Source organism: Puma concolor, chromosome B1 (assembly GCF_028749965.1).
Source record: "Puma concolor isolate L17-30 chromosome B1, mPumCon1.1.hap2, whole genome shotgun sequence".
Taxonomy (NCBI): domain Eukaryota; kingdom Metazoa; phylum Chordata; class Mammalia; order Carnivora; family Felidae; genus Puma; species Puma concolor.
The window spans coordinates 60,397,031-60,424,746 of NC_141670.1; the positions used below are offsets into that span (position 1 = coordinate 60,397,031).

General features: G+C 41.7%; 1 protein-coding gene across 6 annotated transcripts in view; it reads right to left on the minus strand.

Annotated features, from left to right (window-relative positions):
- PALLD (palladin, cytoskeletal associated protein) overlaps nt 1-27,716 on the minus strand; it is a 406,810-nt gene that overhangs the window by 257,731 nt on the left and 121,363 nt on the right. Inside the window, exon 1 of one of the 6 annotated variants that reach the window (XM_086703912.1) lies at nt 10,891-11,171. The exons of the other annotated variants lie outside the window; for them this stretch is intronic. The gene's annotated coding sequence lies outside the window, so the exon portion shown is untranslated. Of the gene's footprint in view, nt 1-10,890; nt 11,172-27,716 lie in introns of those variants that run through there. 6 annotated transcript variants of the gene reach the window in all.

Below are 27,716 nucleotides of genomic sequence, written 5' to 3' on the forward strand. Positions count from 1 at the left end.
ACCCACGAACTGCGAGATCATGACCTGAGCCAAAGTCAGACGCTTAACCAATGAGCCACCCAGGTGCCCCAACAAATGGCTTTGAAAGAATGGCCTCCAGATAACATGGGCTCTGGCATCAGTCACACCTAGGTTAGAACCATGGCTCTTGTCATTTCCTCCTTGAGTTTGGGCGAGGTACTTAGCCTCTCCGAAACGGTTTCCTCATCTGGAAAATGGGGACAATAATTGTACTTATGACATGGAATTACTAGATTAAAGGAGAAACTAAATGGAAAGAAGCTCCCAATCAGACCTTAGTAAAGGCTAACTTATTAAAGTGAAGATCTTCATGAGAAACTACAATATAAAGCTCGGCTTTTATTTCCCAGTGTTCGCAAGATCACCCGCAACCTAGAAACGGGAGCTCACTTGTGTTGTCACTCTGCTGCTTCAGACACTTGTAACCAAGTCTTCTTTCCTAAAAGAGTTCATTAGTGGAGGGAAATTTTTTTTTCAGCAGATAAAGTTTCAAAGTACATGGGCAGGACGTGCTGGTGCCCTAACAGCTCAGTAGCTATCCGTATTGGTAGTAATAACCAGCACGTGTGTATTAGAAATTGTCCACGAAATACTGTGCGCTCACAGTAAGACAAATAGCAAGACCTTAAGCGGGGCTATTCTGGCTAGTGCACTGTGGTAACTGTTGATGCTACAATATCAGTTTCTGGATCAGCTTACGCAAAGGAAGAAAACCCCCGACTGCTTCCTGTGTATTATCCTCGAGTCAGACAATGCAATCTGGATATGAATTCCACCTGAAAGTAATACTTCCAATGTGGTTAGCAAACCAGACTGTTTTTCCTTTTCAGTTTAACTTGACCTAATTAAGGATGGGCGTAGAATTTTGCCACAATATGCAGAGACCCTTTACCAAGTCATTTGACATCAGTCTTATTCCATAATTTGCCAAGTTATAACACAAGGTAATGGGATATTTCAGCAAAACCTCAGCTTTTATGTATGGACAATAATCCTAAGGCTCTAAGCCCAGGCTCCACAAAGGCTTCAAGCATCCCTCTCCCTCCAGCACCAAATATTCTGCTATAATCTCAAAGAGCTCTCACATCTACTAAACATAAGGCAAGGTATACATCTGACAATCACTCAGGAGGTTTATGTTCAGAAATTTTTCTTCAGGGTGTCACAAGATAGCAGAGACCAAGATGGAGAAAAAACACATTTCTTTGCACTGTGTCATCTGCTGTCAAAGTAGATTATTTCCTGCCCTCACTATCACAATCTGGATACATTTCTTAAAAAGTGTGGGGAGAGTCAAGCCTGTAGAGTAGAAGATGCCCGCTCTTGAAAAGGGGAAGACAGAAGAGGCAGTGAGTGGAACATCTACCAAGAGCAGGAATCCAGTTGGGTTCCACATAAATTTTCAACCACTGTCAGTCTGCTTTGACTCCAGAAACATTTTTCTTCAGGACTGGACTTCCTCCTCAATAAATCAAGAATTTTATATATTACATATAATAGTTCAAGAATCTAGCCAGGGATCTCTCATAGATTTGGGGAGCCTGAAAGACTCAAGTAACTTGTACACAGTAGGACTCAGTATTGATAATTCAATGAACACATAATCCCGAGACTGGGAAATGGCACCATGCACAACCATCCTGGATGTGCTAATCAGTGAAAGGTAGGTAATAAGACACAACCCATGAAAAGGAGTCAGCACAGTACGTGCTGTGTTGGGGGTGTTCAATCAATGCTAATTATTATCACCCATTCCCTAACCTACAGGAGTAGCTGGGTTTTCAAGTAAAAAAGAATTGTGAGCTTTATTGGGTGGTAGGAATGCAAGAACCACAGTGTCTCTAAGGGGGCTGGCTGTGAATCTTTCCTCTAGAAAAGTGATGCCCAACTAGGGTACAGGTGATTAGAAGGTTCCCCAGATAAAGACCTCCTGGGGAGTTATCAGATTCCCTCTCAAGATTTAGTGTTCAAGTCTATTATATGGTCGCACCTGGAAAGACCTCAGGGAGATATGCTTTCTGATCTGGAGCCGTATCTGGAGAATGACAAAACCAGGGGCCAGAAGTTACCCAGAGCTGAGTGCGGAGTCAAGACAGATTACTTGGAGGAAGGAAAGTTAAACAGGTTGGCAAAGTGAAGGGGTCAAAGGCAGGACTGAATAAGATCTGGGTAGCAGGTTCTGAGAGCCACAGCCATGGGTCCAGGGTGCCTTCTTGAGCAACTATCTCATTAGGAGAGGTCTGTGGCTGGTTTTCATGCAAGAGCTTTGTCACAGTACAAAGGCAGATCTGATACATTTAAAGATTCTGTTCTAGAAAGTGTAGTTTAAGAGAGGGCTTATTCAAATATAATCTACTGACACTTGCCCTCAGAACCCTCTGAGGTGTCACTTAAAATGTAGATTCCAAGATTCTACTCAGTCTTCATGAATCAACAGGACTTGGAAAGAGGGCCCCAGAATCTGCATTTTTGTAAGCATTTCTCCACCCTATCCACTCAGGATTTTTAAGAATTCTAAGCTTTTAAAAACACTAAAGTATGGTAAAGTGTAAGAATATGTTTAATTTATTTTTGAGAGAGAGAGCGCGAAAGCATGAGCGGGAGGGGCAGAGAGAGAATACTATCAGGCTGTATACAATCAGCACAGAGCCTGATGTGAGGCCTGAACTCACAAACTGGAAGACAATGACCTGAGCTGAAACCAAGAGTCAGATACCTAACTGACTGAACCACCCAGGCACCCCAAAGCATAAGGAATTTAAGGACAGCAATCTTGAGTTCTAATCTTGGTTGTGTGATCTTGGGAGTCACTTGACTCTATTGGGACTTTGTCTCTTCATCTGTGAAACACAGATAATGTATTTCTTCAGAGGAGTTGCTTAAGTCGATGGAGATCAATGTAGTCTGTGAAGGCAAATGTTTGTAATTATCCCATTTCTGAGCCAAAGTGAAATCTTGGAGACCCCTGCCATTGTACCTAGGACAGATCTGGGTTTGGTTAGTTATCTCTGAATTGGCCAGTGTTTTGGCCTTAGCTAGGTGTCCCCTGGAAGGCTCTCCAATGGAAGTGCTTACCACAGCCAGCACTTAAAAACTCTGTCTGATGGTTTGCGGGCCTGGTGTTGGGAGGCAGACTGCTTGCTTTTCAGATCCTGGAGTCATGAGGGAGAAGTGCTTTGAGCAGCCAGAAGTCTCAGGGGTCTGCTTCTCAGGGGTGAATTCCAGGGACATTTAATGTGCTAAGCTACTGGGGACAGTAGCTGGGTTAAGAATTAAGCAGTAGGATAGGATCAGAATCCCAAATGAGTTCATGAATTGGAGAAGTAATAAAGAACGAAAAAAAAAAAACACTCAATAGGAAAAGTTCTGAATAATACTTTGAGGAAATGATTATCACAAACACAGGCTAAGAAATGTCCAGCCAAATGAGGATAATAAGCTGAAAATGATCCAGTGAGGTCCGGCTGTCACTTAAAACATGAGCATGAAAGCTGGCTGCACTAACTGAAGCACAGTTTGAAGGAACTGTGAGGTAATCGTCACTTTATCATACCTTTATGAGACTTCTTTGTCCAGTTCTGGACTTCACAGCTTGAGAGGCATGGAGTCCTTGGACATAGTTCAACAGATAGAAATAAAGATGATGAAATTGTTGGAGAACAAGAACTATGAGAAAAAGCAAAAAAGATCTGGTATTATTTAACCTAGGGAAAGAAAGCTAAGGGGAGACTTAACTCTTCCCATCCATGAATTACAGTTGAGAATGATCAACTGTTCTTTGTATCCTGTTGAGGGGTAAACAGGCTTAAGTTCAGCAGAAGGGATGCATGTTGCAGAAAGGAAAACTGTTCTTGTGTTGAATGTTAAGGGTCTGAACAGGCTGTTGTAGCAAAAGAAAGACTTATTTCCAAACACTGACCAAGGGGCCACACCAGACTATGGTATGTGGATGTGACAAAATGCTAATTTACACTATTTCTAAAGTTGGAAGGAAGGATAATATTGACTAGATTTGGCATCAGCCATGGCTCTGGCCCAGAGCTGCGATTTGGGGCTGGCAATTCTCCGGGCCTCAGTTTCCGTGTTTTGTTTTTTAAACACTTATTCTTTTTTTTTTTTAAATTTTTTTTTTCAACGTTTATTTATTTTTGGGACAGAGAGAGACAGAGCATGAACGGGGGAGGCGCAGAGAGAGAGGGAGACACAGAATCGGAAACAGGCTCCAGGCTCTGAGCCATCAGCCCAGAGCCTGACGCGGGGCTCGAACTCACGGACCGCGAGATTGTGACCTGGCTGAAGTCAGACGCTTAACCGACTGCGCCACCCAGGCGCCCCTTAAACACTTATTCTTGAGAGAGAACGTGCGCGCACACACTCACACAAGTGGGGAGCGGCAGAGAGAGAGGGAGACACAGAATCTGAAGCAGGCTCCAGGCTCTGAGTGGTCGGCACAGAGCCCGATGTGGGGTGCCAACTCACAAACCATGAGATCATGACCTGCGCTGAGGTTGGATGCTTAACTGACTGAGCCACCCAGGCGCCCCTGGTTTCCACATTTATAATATGACCTCCACTGCTTTCTTTCTCAGCTCTCAAAATTCATTCTGTGATGTTCTAGAGTAATGTGGTAGCTGTATTTAACAGGTTAAGGTTTTCTTTCCAATGGAGTGCAAACAGTAAACCTGCTGAGGGGGTGGGCATTTGATCTGGACTTGATGGGCTCATGTCATGGGTTGGGGCAAACTGTAGAGAGCTACAAGGTCTTTATGGGGGATTATCTGGTTCTGAGAGAAAGCTGAAAAGAAGGCAGGATACTCCCGAGGAAGAATATACCTGGAGCAGGAGGAGAACATAGGGGTTCCCTACAGGCTACCTAGGAATAAGAACATATAAAGGACAGAAGACTATGGGGCATGAATCAGGATAAGCTGATGAAGATGAAGCCTTAGCTAAGGGACCCAGCCAAGCCCAAGGAACTGGTCTAGAGTCAACTACTGAGGAGGCCAGTCAAGCAACTGCCTGATCAACGCAACCTGACACCAAGAACACTGGGTCTGTATTTGGGTAGCGAAGTCCTCAGTTCTCAAGGTCTGAAAGCACATTGGCTTTAGAGCCAAACAGACTTGGTTTCCATTTTACCTCTGTTATTTATTGGCCATGTGATCTTGGGCAAGATGCTTCATTTTGTTAGAACATAATTTCCAGATAATAAAACAGGGATAAAAGGTCTACTTTATAATATTTTGGTGAAGATTAAATACATGATCACATTCCTGACACATAGCAAGTATGGAAAAACTGCCGTAATTCTGACTTGGGCCTGGGAATGGAATTAAGGCAGAATAAAAAGAAACTTCAGTGACCTCACGATTTACAGAAAGGGCCTGACACTACCACCACTACTCATGATCCAAACTAACTTTCACAGCATGTTTTCCTATGTTCCTCCATCGATCCTCAGGAATAGTTACCTTTAACGTAGGTATTATTACTACCCCATTTCAAAGATAAGAAATTAAGGCTTAGGGTAGATAATGCCTTATCCAAGCTCAATCTGTAAGTCGTGGACTTGTGGTAGTCACTTAACTCTTCTGGCTCCAAAGTCATTGCTTCCCCACCCCCCCTCCCCCCCCCACCCCCCAACATCTACTTCATGGGAGAGAAACAGGAAGAACATTGAGAAACCAAGGAGTGTTTTTATTATAATCAAGTTAGCTGAGTAATGGAAGCCAGGATTTGTAATCTGGTCTGATTGCTGGTAGTTGCCCATTGACAGTTCACGGTCTTTGAAAGGCTGCCAGACCCTACCTGGAGCTCCAGCATGCAGAGAACAGTGCTGTGAAGAAAGGGAGACACTGAGGTAAAGGTCTCAACTCATAGGTTCAAGGGTACCGCCTTTCCAGAGAACGTTCTTCTCCCATCCCTATTCTTCTGCCAACCCCACCAATACAAGCGAAGTCAGAACTAGATCAGCACAGCTTTCTGTTGGTCACATTTACTGAATGAAGAAGATTCTTCTGTTTGTATCTTTAAATAGAACCATTACTGATTTGAAGTCACTCTGTCTCCAGGAGCCCTTAATAAACTTTAAGATCATTACTGAGTCACCTAGCTCTTTCTTCCTCTTAGCAGAGTAACCACGTCTCTGATCTCTCCTTACAGAATTCCTTGCCAACCAGCAAAGCACGCCTGTGACTCTGATCTCTTACTTTAGACATCAATCCCAGGACTGGACATTCACTTCTAGTGAGGCAAGCACTGCTGCTGATCCTAGACAGGGCTTTCCCCATGAGGCATTGACATTGTAGCTCCTTTTTCCTTTCTTACCCCAGAAGGCACTCAGATACCTTCCAGGGCCCCTTCCTGTTCTGGGTTAAAACACACATACATACCACCACCACCACCACCACCAACACAAAAAAACAAACCAAAGATCTGACATTTTCTTCTCAAAATAGTTTAGACAGTGTCCTCCTGGAAGCAAAGAGTATGACTAAGTGATTTCTTAAAGTCCCTTCCAGCCCGTGATTCACCAGACATAGAATTTTAAGCTGGAATGGACCATTATATTCTGGGCCAAAGGCCTCATTTTTGTAAATAATGAGAGTGAGGTCCATAGAGGTTAAGAGTTGTGGAAGCTGCTTGCTACAGTGGAAAGAGCGAGCATTTGAAGTTAGAAGTTTTGGATGTGAGGTGAAACTTTACCAGTCACATGCTACGTGACCTTGAGCAAGTCATTAACTTCTAGAGATTCAGTTCCCACAGCTGTAAAATGCAAGGAACACTATCTACCCTACCTGCTTCCCAGTGTCGTTCTGAGCATCTTATGACATCACGTTTATGAAAGACACGATAAATGTGACCAAGCAGCTTTATCTATGTGTTGCACTCATATGGTGGCAAAAGGAGGACCCTCAATTCCAGTGTAGTTCCATACCCTTCAAACAATACCACCTTCTTGACCTGTCTCCAATTCTACAATTATAAGAGTTTCTCATAAGCCACCACACTAATTTGATCTCTATACATTTTCCTTTTAAACCCTGGATAGGCACAGACGCAAACCGTGGAAATCCAGACTGGCACAGATGGCTTATATGCCAGCAACTCTGAAGGCTTTTGGGGGGATGCCTCAAGCAGCCTTCCATTACATCACAGTTATGGCCCTCAGACCCTGGACTGACAGCTTCCAAGGGACTGGGGACACTCATGAGCTACCTTTCCCTGCAGTTTTGCTAGCCAGTTTCATAGAGATGGCTACTGGATAGTTTGTAATGGGCTCTCAGGCTATAGTATGTACCCTGAAGACTGAGGTAGAATGAGCCACAAAGTGAAAGGATAAGTACCTGAAGTTCATGCTGGACAGAGATTCAGGAACTTGTTCGGTGGAAATAGGGGACTTACTGTGCCAATCTGTGTCCACAGAGGAGAAGCAGGAGATGGTAGCTTAGTTTTACAAAGGAAGTGTGGACCTAAGGGTTATGTAGTCCCATGGATGACTAAGAGACATGGTCACTAGGCTCGGAGTTCTATCATCACTATTAGGGCACTGGAAATAATCGACTCCATTTTATTTGGCCCCATTATCAATCACAGGGAATGAGTCCTCAGTTATAAAAATCAGCTCTCCTACTCATCAAGAGATATACATACCCTGCCAATACTGAGATTCTGTGTTCCCTCTGCTACCATGGGGTGGACTGACCACATGTCTTTCTTAACTGATGCCTCCCCAAGAGTCACATGGCATAACTGTCTCCAGTTACTGAAGAGACTCAAGTCTCTTCTCCAACAATGGTCTTTGGCTCTTGAAGAATGCAATGGAGAAATCCAACTTTTACTGTTTTCTTAGGCATAGAAAATGTTTCAAACTTTCAGAAAAAATGGTGAGATCAAGCCTACAATAAATAGAAAGTATACTTCTTTGCTCTAGGCAATAAAAAAGAAAAATGGGGGGGGGGGTGGAGAGAGACACCGTGAGCCAGTTCAGCCAACAATTTCCATGTTAAAAAAAAAAGTTCAAGTTGGAGCCATGTGGTCTCAATAAAGTAGTAAAATATATTTTCTTTACCCTACACTTCATGTGCCCATAACCTTCCTTTTAAATCATCTCTAACCAGCCCCAAATCACTCTGACCGCAAATCATTTGGTGGCTTTGGTCTCCAGGCAATGGAATGTGCTGGAGTAGACGGGGAGTCGCTACCAAGAGTGCTCAGAGGGAGCTTCCACTCCCTTTGCTCAGGCACACAGACCCCAGCAAAGCCCTGAAAGGGTTCCGCGCTGAGATAGCACATGACATCATAGCTCAATCATTCAGGAAAAAACTGCAAGGGCTGCAGAATAGCACAACATGCCACAAACCACAGTGGGCAGATAAAGCCGAAGAACAGCTTTTCTTATGAAAACATTCACGAATACCACAGGCAGCTGGCAGAGACGCGTTTAATTACATTTACAGAAACCCATTGTATCCATCAACCCCACCATCTTTGGAGCTGACCAACAAATGGGAAGGTCGCTGAAGCCCGTCTTCAAAATGAGAAAGCCAGGAGGGCCTGAAGTTTAGGTCACCGCATTTCATAATGTGTATTACAACTAGATTTGACCCAGCTGTAAAATCGTTTGATAGGCTTTGAAAGCGTTTCCAAGTGAACTAGACCTTAATAGTAACCTATCTTTAAATTTACAGCTGGAGATTAAGAGCAGCCGAAGGTGTGAGAAATCAATTATTCAATTCATGATTAATTTAAGAGACACTGAGCTTGTCCTGGGCATAAATAAAGCTCAAACGACTGCCATCTGCCATCACATCAGAGGACCCAGCCTTGTATTTTGTAAGTGCCATTGGAACTTTTGTTTATTTATTTTTTTTTTTAAAGGAACTGCTCAAAGAGTTAAGTCTATAGACTTTGAAGGGATGGTAAATGGATTGGGGGGTGCCCTCGGGCATCTCACAGAAACAAAGTTCAGCATGCACTGGTAAAGTATGATTAAAGCTCAAGAGAAAAAAAAAACTGTCCAAATAAAATGCTTTAAAAGGAGTACTTAAGCATCATCTTACAATAATCTCTAAAGTAAGAGTTTTAAAGGAGACTGTGGAATCTGTGTGAGACAAGAGAGATATGCATGAAAAGCCCCATGGACTTTTCTAATTTTAGCCCCAGAGAGCTATCATTGCTGCTAATTCTAGTCTGTGATTTCACCTATAAGAATGGAGATTTTCAATAGCAAAAAGAAAAGACCCAGCAAAACCGCACAACAAATAAACAACAAATGAAAACACTATGATGGTCAAAGCAGGTCTCGTCCCTAAAGGAACAATGAAAAATTATATAGTAGCTAGTGACCACTAATGTCTAATAGCCATAATCTTTTCAGAAAGATGGTATTTTATAGCCTGGTATCATATCTGGCAGTAATCTTTTTCATCAGACACCCAAGGAAAACTTTCCATTTCAGTTGGGGGGTGCGGGGGAGATGAAAGCTCAAATGCATGCTCATAGTATGTGCTGTTCCTGTAATGGTCGAAGAAAATTCGAGGCTCTTGGGTTACTGAAAATAACCTGTTTGCCATTATGTGTGCAATTATAAGCTAGGACTTGCTTTTTTAAAATTGCTGGGTTCAGCAGAGATTTCCCATGGATTTATCAGCAACAGAAATAAACAAGCATTCCACCGAACTCCACTTGGAAGTGTGAGAAGGGCTATTGAAAGTCTTTTTCATCATGTGGACAAGAATTCAACTTAACCTACCAGGATGTTAAACTGCATTCCAGTATCCTGAAGACTTTCTTCATCCTCTGAAAACTGAAAACGAACTTCATGCCCCTTCCGAGGTGGTCCTCCTCCTCCCTGGCCCTTGCCACAAAACACATCACCTATCTCTTTCATCAGTAGTCTGTCTGTCAAGGGAGAGGTGACTTCAGCATCCCTGGAAAGCACAGGTGTCAGGCAGGGTCTTTATGTTCATACTGCAGGTAGACTGGGGGAAATCTCAAGACCTCTCCAAAATTGAATATTTCTAAAACTGCAACAGCAATGCTTTCCACAAAAACCACTGTGGAATTGTCAGTTTTTCACTTTAGTCTTTCCATGGTAGACAAGCCATCAGGAATGCATTCCTCCGTATTGTATTCTGCCTGCCACTTGTTCCCCAAGAACCACGGCCAACTGAATGCTAACGAAGGGGACCCCAACCAAAGGGATTCGAGGAGAAGGAGAGAATGAAAACGTAGCATTTGATTTTGTTAGACAAAAGACTGCAATCAAGTGAAACCCAAGAAAACAAACTAACTTTCAGGCAACTGAAAAGCAACAGGTGTGAAAACACCCAGACTTCTCATGGGAAAAAACACCAAACCCTTCCGTTGAAGTGTTTCCAGCTAAAATTCATTCAGCAACTGATCAGCGATTAGAGGTTGTCCTACTGCTCCCTGTGTGAAAGTTTTCCTTCTACTTCAACCAGGGATGGAACAGATTACAAAGAAATTAGAAGGAATACAAACTCGGCGCAAGCTGCTCCAGGCATATAAACGCCCGAAAGAGAAGCTTCTCTCAAAGTATCATTTTTTTTTTAAATGAATAAAGGCGGGGGGGGGGGGGAATTCCACCCCGCGCCTCCAGCCCCTCCCCCACCCCAACTCTAACAACAGAGAAGTCGCGCGCGGAGCTGGACCCACCACCCCCGCCCCCTAAGAACGATCCCGGGAAGAATTAGGAAAACCGTAGCGAAAGACGGTCTACCCAGCCCACGACTAGCAAACACCCACAACAGTACGTTTCACTGAAGTACCTGCACGCCACTGCGGGGAAACGCTGCCAAGCAGTATTTCCCGCCCCTCTACATGGTATTTAATGCTCTCACTTACCAGTTGAGCAGGAGACACGCTCTGCCCCCTGAAAAAAGCTCCCCTCGGGGGTCTTTCAGATCTCAGCTGTTCCCAGCTTGCAACCTCGGGTCTCGGAATTCAGCCTAGCTTGCTGAATACAACGGAGAAAATGAACGGGCAGCCGAGCCGCCCACAGCCCGGCCCCTCGCAGGCTGCGAGGAAGACGTCTCGGCGTGCCGGGACTCCCGGGAAGCCTCCCAGCGGCCAGGCCCTCGCGAGCAGGCTGGATGCGAGGCGGGCCGACTGCAGCCGCGCCGAGTGCGCCGCGTCTCGCCGAGGGGCCGCGTGTGCGCCGTGCGCGTGTGGCAGAGAGGGGGCTGCTGGGGAGGGGGAGAGGGTGTGTCCTGGCGAGGAATGCCGCTCACTTCCACAAATAACCCTGAGCGGGGACGCGAGGCGATCAGCTCCTCTCGCTCCAAGCCCTTATAACGCTTAGGAAGGCTTTGACTTTGGTCGGGGATTGCAATCACCGGTGGAGAGGATAATAAGCAAGTTCCACCCACGGTTTCTAAAGCCCGTTCAGCTGCGGTTTGAAGCATTTCCCAAAGACCTCGTTCTTTTAGTCAACACGGCGTCTCTGAACACACCTTGGGGGGAAATCCAGGTGGTAACTAGTAGTGGATTTGTGGTAGTTATAAAAGAAATCAATTCCCACCTTGCTCTTCCTTATGTACCTACCCTTTCACGCAGGGGGTATCTCTCAATTACATTCTCCATCTACATTCTGGTGAACTGAACTGTTTTCTCTGATGCTGCCTTACTGTAAAGCTATAAATTAATTACTACATTACACATGAAGCCCCTAGGAAAAAGAAGGCTGAGAATAAATCTGGTTTTTGTTCTTTTTTATGTTGAACAAGTCTGCCATTAATCAAGTCTTTCCACCAATATCTAGGGAACAGACCCAAGATTGCGACTCATTGAGAGATGAACATGTGCATATGTCTGGTTGTTTTACAGTCTTTCTCTGCAGCATTATGTCATAGTGACTCAGTTACCAACCACACAGACAGATATAATGGAGAAACAATAGGAGAAACAAAACCAACTATTTAATAAAGACCTACCTACTTGCCAACTGTAACAGATTTCAGACAGGGCCTAAAGTTTAAACATTTTTAAGGATTATTTCACCACTTCCATTGTTTCCCTATCTTAGAGTCACAGAACTGCTTCTCATTGGTCAGTTTGAGAAACAGAAACCCAGGATTGTATTTGGAAATTTAAGGAAGAAACTCATAAGGGACCCATGATGCTATTAATTTTAATGTAGCATGTAAAATGTCAACAGCATGATAGATTCTTGAAGTCAATTAGAAAACATCAGAAAGTGTGTTCCAGAAATAGAATAATCTTGAGAGGCCCAAAATAGAGATAGTGCAAAAAATGTTTTTTGAAATGGAAATAAAATGTTGAGACTTTGGTGTATATCTTTATTTTTAGCATCTTGAGGAAGTAATGGGTCACGAAATAATTGAATTTTTTCCTCACCTATTAAATGTCCCCCTCCTTTGAGAATCAATGTAAAGTTAGTAAGAATGAGTTTGCTTTTCAAACTGAAAATATTCTGGGTTTGGCAGGTTCAGTCCCTTGTATGTTATTAGGTTCTTTCATTTGTTAACTACACTTCATTTATAGAGTTTTGCTGGAGTCACTGAATAACAGAGGCAAATACTTTTGTTTGTCTGAAAGGCATCACTGTAAAGCAGGGTGGCCTAATTGGGTGAGTGTCTCTAAGATACATTTCAAGTCCTCACCACCTTTCTCATCTCCAGCAAAAGGGTGGTAGAACAATCTTTCCTCTGTGAATTAGGGGGAACATTTTATTGATTAAAATGCCAAGGTGAAAGCAGAAGGAATAATGGGGGCAGGGGGTGGTTAGTATATGATCACCACGAGCACAAAGACCTGAATATATCCCTTTTAACTGCCTGTGCTAAAACTCTGAACTTTTTGAAGTCTGAAGTTTAGTTGAAATACCCAACATGCATACATATCTCAGGCAAAGACAGCACCCCTTTCTCATGGCTCTGTGTGTGCAGATGAGACTGAAGGAAAGGTGAAGTTTCTGCAGTCCTTCCACATCATATACAAAGGAGACCACCTTTTGAGTTGCACCTATTAGTGGTGCCAGATGTTCCTGGAAATTGCTCTTTGTTTCTGTGATCTGCCCACTTGCTTGTGCTCCAAATGACAACTATTGCAATGTTGAATGTTCCGCAGAATTTCTTGGGTTAGGAGAGGGAGTGGTGAAAGCTTTCTCACTGTGTGTGGTCCTTAGAGCACCTGTCTCAGGAGTGGGGAGGAGGGGAGCTTGCTGAAAATGTAAATTTCCTGGGCCCTTCTCAGAGCTACCAAATTAGGTCTTTCTCTGGGGGCTGTGCCATTATTCTGTGTGTGTGTGTGTGTGTGTGTGTGTGTGTAATTAAAGGTTTTGAATAAGTAATATGTTCACATAATTTGAAAAAAAAAGGTGTGTATACTTTTATTCAAGGTATATACCTTGAGTATATGTTCAAGGTGCAGCCTCCTTCCTACCACTGTTTCCCATATGTCCAGTTCATACATCTCCTCCAAGGCAGGAGTCTTTTTCTGTAGATTTTCAGGTTTCTTTATCCACCTACCAGCAATTATAAATTCTTACTTTTTTCTTCATTTCTTAAAAAGACTGTATGCAGAACAGTTACTGTCCTTTACTTTTCTCCTTCTCTTAAATATACTTTAGGATCTTTTGTCTATATCATATGTTCGATTATTCGTTCACTTAGAGACAAACACTTATTATGCACCTACTGTATGCCAAATACTGTTATATATGCTGGGGATAGAGGTATGGACAAAATTGACAAAACTTTCTACCCTGGAGCATTTTTTTAACGTTTGTTTTGAGAGACAGAGAGAGAGCACGGGAGGGGGAGGGGCAAAAGAGAGGGAGACCTAGAACCTGAAGCAGGCTGCAGGCTCTGAGCAGCACAGAGTCCGATGTGGGGCTCGAACCCTGGAACTGTGAGATCATGACCAGAGCTGAAGTCAGATGCTTAACTGATTGAGCCACCCAGGCACCCCTGCTCCATAGCATTTCTATCTTGGGAGAGGGTACATGAAGCAGACAACAATCATGATAAGTAGATTATATATTGTATTAGAATATAATCAGAGCAATTGAAAAACTAGAACAAGGTAGTAGGGATTGGGAATGTGGGGTGGCGGATTGCAATCTTAAATGGAGTGGTCAGAGGTGACCTTATTGAAAAAATGACATGTAAGCAAAGACTTGATGGCAGTGAGAGAGTGAGCTTCGGAATCCTTTGGGGAGTATGTGATCCAGACAGAGGGAACAGGTAGTGCAAAGGCCCTGAGGTGGGAGTATGACTAGCATATTTAAGGAGAAACAGAGGCCAGTGTGACTGGAGCAGAGAAAGTGAGGCAGAATGTCACAGAGGGTCAGAAGGGCAACAGGGGGCAGATCACATAGGCTCTTATAAGCCAGTTTAAGGATTTGGGCTTTTACTCTTAGAGCAATGGACAGCCATCAGGTGGGTCTTGAGAAGAGGAGAGACATGATACAATTTACATATATATCAGCACACAGGAAACATGCTCATGTTTAAAGTTGCATAGTATTCCCTTGGATAAATACACTGCAATTTTATTCCATCAGGATGCAACTGATAGACGTTTGAGTTGTTTCCAATAATCAGCTCTGAAACAAACTTCCACATTTGCCATTTTACACTTGTACATCTATGGTATTAACATCCACAAGTTGGATTATTGGATTATGGATTTCTAATTTTTGATAGATACAGCCAAATTGCCCCCCAAAAGGCCTAAGCCAATTGACACTCCCACTAACAATATTGACTTGTTCTTGTTTTCCCACAGCCTTACCAACAGAGTGTATGATCAAATTTCTGGGAGTGTGCCAATCTGATAGGTGAAAAGGATGTCTCACGATGGTTTAACTTGCGCTTCTCTGATTCTGGGTGAGGTTGAGCAATGTCTTCGTATGTTGAGGCTCCAATTCTATTTCCTTTGTTGTGGCTTGTTGTACTTTGCCCATATTCTACAGGGCTCTTGGCCTTGTTCTTTACAGATTTATTTAAAGTTCATACATATTAAAGAGATCATCTCTTTGTGTATGAGCTGCAGATTGTTGGCTCCTTTGGTCATCTGCCTTTCGACTTGGCTGATGGTACTTTGCCATGCGAAAGTATCTCATTTTTATGTGATAGGAGGAAGTATATAGAAAGGCCTTTTCCATATCATCTACTTTGATGATTTTATTTTTTGACATTTAGATATTTGACAGATGTGCATTTTATCCTGGTTTAGTTGATAAAATATGGACCCTGCTTTATTTTGTTCCAAGTAATGATCCAGCTGCCCCACTACCACGTTTTAAAACAATAATTAAAAAAATTTAATTGTGGTAAAAAGCAGATAATATAAAATTGACCATCTTAACTATTTTTAAGTGTTCAGTTCAAGGATTTCAAGTATATTCATATTGTTGCTCAATGGATTCCTAGAACTTTTCATTTAACAAAATTGAAACACTATACCCATTGAACAATAATTTCTAATTTTCCCCTCCCTTCAGCCTCTGGCAAACACAATTCTTTCTTTTCTTTTCTTTTCTTTTCTTTTCTTTTCTTTTCTTTTCTTTTCTTTTTTAATGTTTTATTTAGTTGTTTTGAGAGAGAGAGAGACAGAGAGAGAGAGGGTGTGCACTTGAACAGGGGAGGGGCAGACAGAGACAGAGACAAACAGAGAGACAGAGCAGGAGGGAGAGAGAGAGAATAACAAGCAGGCTCCACGCTGTTAGAGCAGAGCCCTACTCGAGGCTCAAACTCACAAAACCTGAGATCATGATATGAGCTGAAATCAAGAGTCAGGTGCATAACTGAGCCACCCAGGTGCCCCATCTACTTAATTTCTGTTCCCATGAATTTGATTACTTTAGATACCTCGTATAAGTAGAATCATTTTTGTGCCTGGCTTATTTCATTTAGGATAACGTCTTCAAAGTTCATCCATGGTGTGGCATGTGACAAGATTTCCTTGCTTTTGAAGGCTAAACAGTATTTCATTGCAGGTTCAGAGCACATTTTCTTTATCCCTTCATTTGTTGATGCATTTGGATTGCCTATACCTCTTGGTTATTATGAATAATGCTACTATTAACATCAGTCAGTCAATGTGTGTTTGAGATCCTGCTTTCAATTCTTTTGGATATATACCCAGAAGGGGAATTGCTGCATTATTTGGTAGGTCTATTTTTTTTATTTAAAAATTTTTTAGGGGTGCCTGGGTGGCGCAGTCGGTTAAGCGTCCGACTTCAGCCAGGTCACGATCTCGCGGTCTGTGAGTTCGAGCCCCGCGTCAGGCTCTGGGCTGACGGCTCAGAGCCTGGAGCCTGTTTCCGATTCTGTGTCTCCCTCTCTCTCTGCCCCTCCCCCGTTCACGCTCTGTCTCTCTCTGTCCCAAAAATAAATAAACGTTGAAAAAAAAAATTTTTAAAAAAAATTTTTTTTAATGTTTTATTATTTATTTTTTGAGAGAGAGACACACACAGAGCACAAGGAGGGGCTGGGGGGGCAGTGGACAGAGAGAGAGGGAGACACAGAATCTGAAGCAGGCTCCAGGCTCCAAGCTGTCAACACAGAGCCTGACACAGGGCTTGGACTCACAAACCGTGAGATCATGACCTAAGCCAAAGTTGGATGCTTAACCGACTGAGCCACCCAGGCTCCCTTATTTTTAATTTTTTGAGGAATCTCCATACTGCTTTCCACAGCAGTTGCACCGTTTCACATTTCTACCAATAGTGCACACAGGGTCCAATTTTCTTTTCAAAGTTTATTTATTTATTTTGAGAGAGTGAGAGAGCACAAGTGGGGTAGGGGCAGAGAAAGAGGGAGAAAGAGAATCCCAAGCAGGCTCTAAGCTGTCAGCTCAGAGCCTGACATGGGGCTCAATCTCAGACACCATGAGATCATGACCTGAGCTGAAATCAAGAGTCAGATGCTTAATCAACTGAGCCACCCAGGTGCCCCTGGGTTCCAATTCTTCCACATTTTCACCAACACTCGTTAATTTATTTTTTTTAAATTTCTTTTCTTAATTTCTTTTCTTCCTTCCTTCCTTCCTTCCTTCCTTCCTTCCTTCCTTCCTTCCTCCCTCCCTCCCTCCCTCCCTTCCTTCCTTCTTTCCTTCCTTCCTTCCTTCCTTCCTTCCTTCCTTCCTTCCTTCCTTCCTTCCTTCCTCTCTTCTTTCCTCCCTACCTTCCTTTCTCTCTTTCTTTCCTTCTCCCCCCAACCCCTGTCTCTTTCTTTTTTGATGGTGGCTCTCCTAATAGGTATGAGGTGATATCTCATTATGGTTTTGATTCGAATTTCTTTAATTATCAATAATGGTGTACATTTTTTCATATGCTTATTGGCCATTTGAGTATCACCTTTGGAGAAATGTCTATTCAAGTCCTTTGACCATTGTTTTTATTTAAAAAAATTTTTTTTATTTTTTTTTATTTTAAAAAAAAATTTTTTTTTTCAACGTTTTTTATTTATTTTTGGGACAGAGAGAGACAGAGCATGAACGGGGGAGGGGCAGAGAGAGAGGGAGACACAGAATCGGAAACAGGCTCCAGGTTCCGAGCCATCAGCCCAGAGCCTGACGCGGGGCTCGAACTCACGGACTGCGAGATCGTGACCTGGCTGAAGTCGGACGCTTAACCGACTGCACCACCCAGGCGCCCCTAAAAAATTTTTTTAATGTTTATTTCTTTTTGAAGGAGAGAGAGACAGAGTGTGAGTGGGGGAGGGGCAGAGAGAGAGGGAGACACAGAATCTGAAGCAGGCTCCAGGCTCTGAGCTGTCAGCACAGAGCCCGACGCAGGGCTTGAACTCACAAACCATGAGATCATGAACTGAGCAGAAGTTGGACGCTTAACCAACTGAGCCACCCAGGCACCCCTCCTTTGCCCATTTTTAAGTCAGGTTGTTTGTGGGGGGTTTTGGTTGAATTGTTTTTTTTTTTTTTTTTTTTTTTAATTTTTTTTTTTTCCAAACGTTTATTTATTTTTGGGACAGAGAGAGACAGACCATGAACGGGGGAGGGGCAGAGAGAGATGGAGACACAGAATCGGAAACAGGCTCCAGGCTCTGAGCCATCAGCCCAGAGCCTGACGCGGGGCTCGAACTCACGGACCGCGAGATCGTGACCTGGCTGAAGTCGGACGCTTAACCGACTGCGCCACCCAGGCGCCCCGGTTTTGGTTGAATTGTAAGAATTTTTTATCTATGAGATATTAACCCATTATCAGATACATGATTTGCAAGTATCTTCTCCTATTCCCTAGGTTGGTGTTTTACTCTGTGGTTTGTCTCCTTTGATACAGAGAAGTTTTCAGTTTGATGTAGTCCCACTTGTCTGTTTTTATTTTTGTTGCCTGTGCTTTGCTCTGCTACTACTTTATGATGATAATCTCCTACCTACTGTTTTGAGGTGTCATTTTTAACATGTATTACATTCCTGTATATAGTGAGTCTATTTCTGGACATTTTATTCTATTTTCTTGGTTGATCTTTTAATTTCAGTGCCACTACCACACTGTTTTAACTATTGAGGCTTTTAATTTTAATATCTAGTGAGCTTAATTCTCTCATTGCTCTTCTGTTTCCTGTGTTTCGTTTTTGTTTATTTGTCTGCGTGAATTTCAGACTAAATAATAAATAATGATAGAAATCCTTATATTTTTATTACTATAAGTGCACTTAGATAAACAACAGAGAGAATCAATAGCTTTTATGTTGTCAGATTTTCCTAGCCAAGAAGGTAGATCTTTCCATTTGTTCAAATCTTATTTTGTGTCCTTCATCAATGTTTTATGGCTTTATTCAGATGTGTCCTGCAATATTTATTGTTACAGTTATTCTTAGGTATTTTATCCTTTTATTATTATTGTAAATGTGGTCTTTTCTCTCATTACATCTTCTTACTGGATATAATCAATTTATTACAGTGTATTCATTTTGTGCCATTTCATCTTACTAAATTCTCTTATTGTTCATAGATATTTCTCAATTCTTTTATATTTGTAACTATATAATGATATCGTCTAAAAATAAAGATTAACTTTCTGCTTTCCATTTTTTATACTTTTCACTTTTTTTCTAATTTCATTGTCTATTAAATCTAGTACGATGTTAAATAGCGGTAATGATAGTGGGCATTCTTGTCTTATATTTGATTTTAATGGAAATGCCTCCACTGTTTTCCCAGTAGATATAGTATGGGCTTTGGGTTGGGAATGATATATTTTATTATGCTAAGGAAGTGTTAATTTATCTTTATTTCCTTGAGGCCTTTTTCTGGGGTCAAGTATGATTACTGGCTTTTGTGCAAATGTTTTTTTCTAGTATCTTTAGAAATAATCATATAATTTTTCTCCTTAGATCTATAAATTTGATGGAATATAATAAATTCCTTAGTAATGAGTTATCCTTGCATTCCTATAATAAACTCCACTTAGTCATGGTAACTTTTTTAATGTGCTGGTAGATGCAATGTGCTAATACTTAATTTGGAATTTTTCCATTGATATTCATATTCATAATTATATTCATTTATATATATTACATAATCTATATGATATATACATATACATACTCAAATAGCCAATAAGCATATATTATATTATATATACCATTACATTATATTAAATATAATATATATTTACACATATAAGTGAATATAATTATGAACATGAATATCATTGGAAAAATTCCAAGTTAAGTATTAGCAAATAGCATCTACCAGCACATTAAAAAAATTACCATGACTAAGAGGAGTTTATTACAGGAATTATATTTATATAATTACATATATTATATAAATAATTATATTCAATTATATTCATAAATGAGCTTTTAATAATAACTTTTTGTTTCATTGCATTGTGATCAGAGAATATTGTTCATAATGTTGCTATTTTTTAAATCAATTATCTTTTACTTTGTGGCCTAATTTATGGTCAATTTTCATGTATGTTCCTTAGTGACTTGAAAAAATAGTAGTTTCTACATTTTCAGGATACAGAGTTGAATAACATATTTTATTATCAATTTTGGTATTTATGTCTACTTCAAAGTTCATGTATTTTTACTTTATTTGTCATAGACTGAGAGAGTTTACATTCCTTTGTATTTTTCCTCATATCTTTTGTAATTTCTGCTTTATAAGATGGCTTCGATATTTTTTGATGACTATATATTCATAATTGTTACAGCTTCATTTCAAGTTTTTTTTTGCTTAGCGTTACAAAGTGCCCATTTTCTTACTCATTTTCTGGCTCAGATTCCACCTTATCTGCTAAGAGGGTCATAACCTTACTTTATTTGCAGTTCCCGTTGCCTGGGGTGTCTTTTCTCAATCTTTCACACTCCTACTTTCTGAATCACTTTGAGCTACCCGAGTACCTTATGTACAGGGTTCCATTCCGTGATGCAGTCCACTGCCTCCCTTCTTGCTCGTCCGGTACCTGCACCAGGCATTATAAAACATCGTATAGCTTCCGGGTTCTGTTCTTCAAGTGAGTCCCTCAACTTTAGGGAGAGAATTTCCTTCTGGGGGCTTTGGGTGATCCCCATACCTAGTTTGCTTAGAGAAGTATTTACATGCTAGTTCATAGACATAAAGTTTGCATCCATTAATATAAGCTTATATTCACAGTAATTTTTTAGGAGTTCATATTATTTCTATAATAGAGTAAATTTGAATAATTATTTCCAGATTCAGTTTAGAATGATTATTGTTTGGTGGTGATACAAATAATACCTTACTTGGGCAGCCTGACACATGATTTCTTTTGATATTCCTAATAATACTGAGTTTGGAAGAACAGGTATCTTTATTAAACAGAGATACTGAGACGAGATTTCTCAAAATTTCATTTCCTCATCATTTCTCATACAAATAGATGATTCAGCTTTCAGATACACTGCAGAAAGACCTTGATACGGGGAGGGATGTTTTCTGGTGCCCAAACGACAAAGTTTCAAATTAATGATAAGTGACAGTAGATTTAATTCTCTTCTGAAAATGCTAACGTTGTTGCAACACTGGACAGTTTACTTAAGGAGGTCATGGAATCTACCTTCCTTGGGAAATTTTAAAAATATCTCTTTCCAAAAAAAATCTCTTTCGAACAGTTTGAGTGTGGTCCTTCCCCAAGGCACAGGTGACTGGATAAAAACCTCTGGTGTCCCCTTCCTCCAGAACACTCACCAAGAACACCTCAGGGGTCTGGATGATTCATTCTCAGACTTAAGCCCCAGAAGTATGATCTAGCAGGCGATTGTTATCAATGATTTTCAGATTTAAAAGCATAAAGTATTTATGTAACAAGATGCTATCTGATGGAGAAATTTAAGTAAAGACCCAACACAGCACAATAATGCTGCTTCTCTTTCGGGGTTAAGGACAGGGAGATTACAATCAAATTCAAATTGCCTCATGTTAAAGGAAACATAAGAATTTCCACATTTCTTTTTCTGGACTGAAAGCGAAAGGGTAAAGGAGGAAGAGACAAGAAAATCTTTCACATTGAGACATTTTGGGATTATGTTTTCTTCTAACCAGAAATTCCCGAGTTGTCCTAAGTTTCAACGTCTGAATCCCGCTGACTAGCGAGACATTGTTTGAGCAAGACTGGAATTCTGAACATTCTTAGAGGCTTCATAAAAATCCCAAAATGATGGACAAATGCTTATGTTGTGGTCATGCAAAGAAAAGCCCCCTCGTGATTTGGGATTGAGTTTGTTCACTTTATATTTATAGTATCCACACCAAAGGAATGTAGAATTTGGCATGGGGAGAGGATGGGGAAGTAGGGGGAAAAGGAAAGAATGGAGACCAGGTTTTGTCTGTTTGCAAGGGGTGTATGTTGTGACCTCGAGCCTATGGAGTATGGGGAGAGGGAGTGTTTGATAGTTTAGTGAGATTTTAAAGCAGAATCTCTTCAGGTTTCTTGTGTCGGAGAATGACTGAAAGAATTTTTAACTTTCCTTATTAGCAGCACCATCTGTTTACAATGAAAGCTTGGCTTCTATATTTTGGCCCAAATAAAAGCCGTAGGGTGCCCATAGAAGTCAAACGGATAAAGCATGTGCTCACAGACCTGAAGAATCACCCTCTTTTGCCTGTACAAGGCTTTCATGGCAGATTTACGCAGCATCTCATCCCTACATAAATTCAAGATGATAAGCTTCTGAAAAGCAAAGGTGGGTCATAGGTCACTGCAGTTCACAGTCCAGGCACCTCATCTGCCACCTAACGAAATGATGGACGTCTTGGGTCACACTTGCTGAGAGAGGGGGGCAAGTGGCAAAAGAGCCATGCCTTTCACCATTTGTCGTGGGATTCTTATATACTTGGGACAGGGACTTGTGCATAAACACAGTCTTTGCATAATGCTAAAATTGGGAACCTGAGTTCCAGATAAAAACAGCAAAGGATAGAGTGAGTGAATAAGAAAAACTTCTAGTACCGAAACATCAAGCCTGGGGTGGAGGGTAGAGGCTGGAAGGCTAAGGAGTTGAAAATAGCAGTCAGGTCTCCCCGCCTCTCTCATTCTGATTTGTGTTGTGTCCTTGTTGCCAGGTGGGATTCCACAGCTCTCTTCCTGGAGGCTAGGAGTTTTCTCCCTTGCCCCAGAAATGAACTTTATTTATTTAAAAAAAAATTTTTTTAATGTTTATTTTCGAGAAAGAGAGAGACAGAGCATGAGTGGGTGAGGGGCAGAGAGAGGAGACACGGAATCTGAAACAGGCTCCAGGCTCTGAGCTGTCACCACAGAGCCCAATGCAGGGCTCAAACTCACAAGCCATGAGATCGTGACCTGAGCCCAAGTGGGATGCTTAACCGACTGAGCCACTCAGGCGCCCCCCACCCCCAGAAATGAACTTTAGATGAGGATTTATAGGACAGTTACAACAGTGAATAAACTGTAAGTCTTGAAAAATTTGGGTAGTGATGAGAGAAGTTTCCCATAACAATGCGATTTGCATGCCGTTAGATAAACCAAGTGTTTATTGAACCCAGCTTCTGCTGGATTATGTGATGGAAGGCCCAGGGCTGAACTTTCGGAGGTTTATCAATGGCTGGGGAAGAGGGAAAAAGTACAACAAAACAAACCCATATGCATCTGAAACAGCTGCAGAACAATTAAGTATGTATAGGCATACCTCGGGTTCAGTTCCAGACCATTGCAAAGAAGTGAATACCACAATAGAACAAGTCAAATGAAATTTCTGGTTTCCTAGTGCCTGTAAAATTTATGTTTCCATTATACTGTAGTCTAATAAGTGTGCAATAGCATTATGTCTAAAAAACCAATATACATACCTTAATTTAAAAATTCTTATTGCAAAAAAAAAAACCTCACCATTATCTGAGCTTTTAGCAAGTTATAATCTTTTTGTTGGTGGAGGGTCTTGCCTCCATGTTGATGGCTAATGACTGACTGATCAGGGTGGTGGTTACTGAAGGTTGAGGTGGCTGTAGGCCTCTTTTTTTTAAATTTCTTTTTTAATGTTTTATTTATTCTTGAGAGAGAGAGCGCGCACGTGAGAGAGAGAGAGAGAGAGACAGAGCATGAGTGGGGGAGGGGCAGAGCGAGAGAGGGACAAGCCGTGAGATCATGACCTGAGCTGAAGTCAGATGCTCAACTGACGGAGCCACCCAGGCACCCCTGTAGCTTCTTATTAAAGTAAGTTAGCAGTGAAGTTTGCCACACTGATTGACACTTCCTTTCACAAGACTTCTCTGTAGCATGCAATGCTTTGGGATAGCACTTTACCCACAGTAGAATGTCTTTCAAAACTGGAGTCAGTCCTCTCAAACCCTGCCACTGCTTTATCAATTAAGTTCATGTGACAGTCTAAATCCTTCGTCATCATTTCAACAATCCTCACAGCATCTTCACCAGGAATGGATTCCATCTCAAGAAAACACTTCCTTTCCTCATCCATAAGAAATAACTCCTCATCCATTATAGTTTTATCATGAGATTGCAGCAAGTCAAATAATAATGAAAGCACTTTGAAATATTGCAAGAATTATCAGAACGTGACACAGAAACACAAAGAGGACAAATGGGGAAAATGGCGTCCACAGACTTGCTCAACACAGGATTGCCACAAAACTTGAATTTGTGAGAAACGCAATATCTGCAAAAGTGCAGTAAAGCAAAGCGCAATAAAACTAAATATGCTCGCATATGCTAGTCTGGAATGTGGTTCTCAAGTACTGTGGATCAGAATCAAATGGGTCTTGAACAAATGCAGATTCCTGGCTCGACCACTTGAATTCAGAGGTTCAGGGCATGGACCGGGGATTTGTATTATATTTTATTTATTAATTTTTTAAATGTTTATTTATTTTTAGAGAGACAGAGAGAGGCAGAGAGTGGAAGACAGAGGATCCAAAGTGGGCTTAGCACTGACAGCAGAGAACCAGATGTAGGGCTCAGTCTCACAAACCATGAGATCACGACCTGAGTTGAGGTCCGACACTTAACCAACTCAGCCACCCAGGCACCCCAAGGATTTGTATTTTAAATCAGAATGCTCAGTGATTTCACACAAATGAACATCAAAACCTACTTTGAGAATTGCTGGTCTACAGTATTCTATCACTTTATTCAAAAAGAGGTAGAAGTTTGTTGAGTTCTTACTGTCTGCGGGTTTTGTAAACACTATGCCATTTAATTGTGTCAGATGTTCTATGAGGACAGTTTAGTCAGGAGTTTAGTCAGGGTCTGCATCTAAAGTCTGCACTCTTCTGTTGGCAAGCGTGTTGTCGCCTCTTTCCAAGATGGGAGAAAGTCAGGGTGTGCAGGAACAGACTACAGAGCCTGGGTGTGGTGTTTCTTGTCCCAGGCTGTCTCCCTAAGCTGGCCTCCCCATGGCTCCCAAAGTGATCTAGCAAATGCAAATCCAACCATGGTATAACATTATACTCTCTTTATTACACTGTGGCTTACTTTTTGCATTGAGCAGTATAATTTAAACATCTTTCGGGTTGGGTTCGCTGAATTTTGGCACATTGAAGGACATTTTTTGGAACTGCCATCAGCATAAAAAAGAAATATTGTAGCATTAAGTCTATTGACTACATTGTTAGCATGGAGCTTGGGTGGTTTATGTCTTAGATTCAGTTAATTTTGTTCTAGAGTCAGGAAAATGTGTGGATGGATTTGCACAAATTCATCCTTACCACTGGAAAAGCTTCATATACACACTCTACTGCCCATTGTTTAGGAGAACTATACTTGTCATAATGAAGCAACATATTTTTGTTTAAGACTAAGTTTGGTCACAATTACATCTGATGTTCTTGAAAGCTTGCAGAAGATAAGACCCGGCATGGCCCCAGACTGGTGGATTCTGTGCTTTGCTGTTGTTGTTATTCTTTTAAGACATCCACTAGCCATAGGAGATTCAGGTGTCAGTTCAACTTAATCAGACTGATTGTATGTGTAAGAACCCTGGAGCTTGTTATAAATACTCTTTCCTTAGTCATTCTCATCCCTCACTTTTAAGCACCATAGATCGAGATGGTTCTACTTACTGGAAGATCTCCCACTACCATGTGAGAAATGGCAGACCCCAAATTTCTCCAGCTCTATTGCCAGCCCAGTCTGAGCCACAGTTCTTTCCAGTCCAGACAACTGAAGAGCCTCCTATTTGGTTATCCCCACAACAGCCAGTATTGCCATCATTTTTTTTTAAATATACTTAAGAATTTTAAAATTTATTTTAATTAATTAATTAATTAATTTTTAGAGAGAAAGCATGAGCGGGGAGGGAGGCAGAGGAAGAGAGAGAGAGAGAGAGAGAGAGAGAGAGAGAGAGAAAGAATCACAAACAGGCTCCGACTCAGGGTTCAATCCCATGACCCTGGGATCATGACCTGAGTCAAAATCAAGAGTCAGACTCTCAACTGACTGAGGCACCCAGGCGCCCCAGCCAGTATCACCACCTTAACATGCAGATGGGGGTAGGTCATTTCCTTGTTTAAAACAACTAAGTGGCTGCCCGTTTTGATTACATTAAAAACAAAAGTCACTTAAGTGACTTTGAAGTCATTTAAGGCCATGGGTGATGCGGCTGCTGCCTACTTCTCCAACCCCTCCATCTCCCATCTGCATTACAGTCTGCTGGTTTTCCTTCAGCTCCTGGTCCATACTGACTGCTTTCATACTTATGGCCTTCGATCCAGTTTCTATGCATCCTTCAGGTCTTAGTTCTTAAGTCATCTATCTCTTCGGAAGGTCTTCCTCCATCATTAGACTTTGCTTTCCCACCACTTATCAAATATACTTTGCGTCTTTGTTTAAACTGACTTTCCTGCAGGAGGGTGGTTCGTGAGCATGTTCTTATCCATAGCTCAGTACCCAGTGGAGACATGGCACATATCAGAAGCTCAAAAAGGAAGAAGCAGTCAGGGCCTGGTCATGGCTGGACATGCACCTTATTAAAAACTGCATATAGGGGCGCCTGGGTGGCGCAGTCGGTTAAGTGTCCGACTTCAGCCAGGTCACGATCTCGCGGTCCGTGAGTTCGAGCCCCGCGTCGGGCTCTGGGCTGATGGCTCAGAGCCTGGAGCCTGTTTCTGATTCTGTGTCTCCCTCTCTCTCTGCCCCTCCCCCATTCATGCTCTGTCTCTCTCTGTCCCAAAAATAAATCAACGTTGAAAAAAAAAATAAAAAAAACAACAACAACAACAAAAAAACTGCATATAGTGCACCAAACATCCAGATATGCTGGATGTTGAACTAAGAGCATGATACAAATTACTGTTGCCTTCTAGAAACCTAAAAATGAATCTGAGATAACACACCATGTGGGGAAAAAGGTGTACAAGAATTTATAGAGACCTACCAAATAATGCAACTGGGGAATGAAGCAGGAGTAAAGCTCATGAATAAACAAATACATATTTCATAGCAGCCAGTATTACCTTGGAGGAAAGAGCTCATTCTCTTGGCTAGGCAAAGGTGACAGGTAGTATGTTTGATCCCTGATGTTAAGAGCTTCAGATCACGATACAGTAAACCCCGTCATGTACTCCCATCATATTTAGAAGAGATTTCTGTATCTCTTCCTATTATTTGAATATGGCTGGCCTTTCAGAACTCTCCCTGTGCCAGAAAAGGAATAAAATAGTGACTAAGGTGCGTGTGTCACTGAAAAATTTCAGAGATGTAGTTACATTTTATTCTGGTAGGTTACCTGTAAGAGTATGGCCAGTACAGCTTTGGAAAGCTAGCAGCTGGAGATGCCTAAAGTCTCTGTCGATAACCTATGTCAGAAGCACAGGTTAGTTTGCATAGAGAAGACTTAGACTTTGGAGAGTTCCTGCCACCCCTGGGAATGGAGTGTGGAGTCTAAATATGTAATAAGACCCTACGTATCCACCATTCTTTGTAATTTACAAGGCACGTTTACATGGTTGTTTCATTGCTCATCTCAATTATCCTGCGATGTAGCTATAGTGATCATCATCCTACAGAAAAGGAAACTGAGGCTAGGAATATAAGTGACTTGGTTGAGACCATCCAGCCTGTCAAATAAGTGGAGTGCTCACATCCCCCCTTTTTTTCTTAATTTTGTTTATTTATTTTGAGAGAGAGAGAGAGAGCGAGCGCACAAGCAGGGGAGGTGCAGAAAGAAGGAGAGACAGAATCGCAAGCAGGCTCCAGACCATCAGCGCAGAGTGCAGAATCTGATGTGGGGCTC